Source organism: Amphimedon queenslandica, unplaced genomic scaffold (assembly GCF_000090795.2).
Source record: "Amphimedon queenslandica unplaced genomic scaffold, v1.1 AMPQUscaffold_13250, whole genome shotgun sequence".
Taxonomy (NCBI): Eukaryota; Metazoa; Porifera; class Demospongiae; order Haplosclerida; family Niphatidae; genus Amphimedon; species Amphimedon queenslandica.
In genome coordinates this window covers 86,000-87,813 of record NW_003546514.1, presented here as the reverse complement: position 1 = coordinate 87,813, position 1,814 = coordinate 86,000, and positions in this window count along the sequence as shown.

The window sequence follows — 1,814 nt, the reverse complement described above, 5'->3', positions numbered from 1 at the left end:
TGTAGCTCCACAGCCACCTCAGGATCAAACAGTGGTGGATTAATATCTTCATCACAATCTTTTGTCTCTTTCTCTTCTTCTTTCTCTTCCTCTACCTCTTCTTCTTCCATATCTTCTACTGCTTCATAGTCTGTCTCTATCAATTAACAAATACACTGTATAACTAAGTTTATTATAATAATATTGTGCATTTATACAGGTGATGGAATGTCATTGTTGTGATAGCTAACCGCTATTCACAGTTAGTATGTAAACAGTGTTATGAATAAGCTTACCACTAGTTTCATCACAAAAGTAGTCCCCAAGAACTGAAGCAACGTAGTCACTGTCTCGAGGACCTATTTCTTCATTTAACAAGCGAGCAATGTCTCTTTCTGTAGCCATAGTTTTTATAAGTAGTCTTCTTCGTCTTTGTTATACTTTAAATAGTTGCTATAGAGACTCCATGGTTACCTAATGACGCATTAAAGCCCTCCGTTTTTATTCCGTGGTCGCTCCGTGTAACATTCTCCGTGCACAATCAAGGTAAAATGTCGAAGGGCTTATAACTCGGCAAAGAAGGCTTCGCTACCCCTGATTTCGGTATCAAATGAAAGGATTTTGTTTATATAACATGTTTATGTGATAAAATGAATTTCGCCCAGGTAAAGATTTTTCGTGATTATGAGCCCATAGCTCAAAATGATAATTCCCGCAGATAGCCTGGTTTTCTCATATCGGGTCACATTTGATAAATTTAAAATTTAATGAACCCAATGAGACTGAATTTGATAATGTGTATTATTCTATTAATGATGGTGACAAAGAAGAAGACCCATTTAGAATACAAAAATTAGATACAGTACTTTATTTTCAGCATTCAGATGCTATTGATGAATTTAAAAAAGCTTTGTCTGATTAAGCTGTTAATTCTACTTGCAGGTTTTTAAGAAAATATCTGTCACTGAAGCTAAAAATTTAGATAGTGATGTTTGGAATATTCTTTTAGGTTACATTGGAAAGACTAATCCTATAGCATCAAATAAAGTTATGTATATTTGTTGTTATTGAAAATCTATTATTATGGAAAATGAAGTTCCAGCACATTGTGTGTTCAATGGGTTAAAGTGTGAGCCACTACCTAAAGTATTGAATAGTTTGGATCCTTTTAAGTTGCCAGTTAATACAGAAGGCAAAAAGTTTTCAGACAATTGTTAAACTAGGTACTTACCTTAAAAGTGCCTGCCTATATATCTTTGGAGGCACTTAAAGGTGCAGTGTTTCATTTTCATTCACCTCTTTCATTAGAAAGAACAATGGAAACTTTAAATGAGGTTGGTATAGATTCTAATCATCAGCCTAATCTAGAACTTTATATTATCATTAATGGACAGCCTACTAAATCAAATAATGTCTGGCGTAGTTTAGTTGAGGTAATTAAGTTAAAAGCAGCAGTAAGAAAATTTAAAGAAATAAATTAGCTTCATAGAAATGTAGAAGATGATTCAATTGACGAATCATCCAAAAGTGTTTTACAAGTTGTTAGCAATACTACTTGTAAAATGCTTGAAAAAGCAAACAATCAAGAGTTAGAAGGCCTTTCGGCATTATGATTACAAATCTTGATAGTAAAATTGCAACAGGTTCTGATATCAGTAAATATAAATTAATGAATGTAAAAAAGCACCTGTTGACAATAGGCAAGAGCGTCTTGACTTGTTATACTTTCCTACTTCATTTCCAACTGGGCAAAATGAAGAGCATCATAGCAGACAAAGCTATCCAGCACAGACTTTATCATTAATTTTAGCAAATACATAAAATCAAGACTTTTA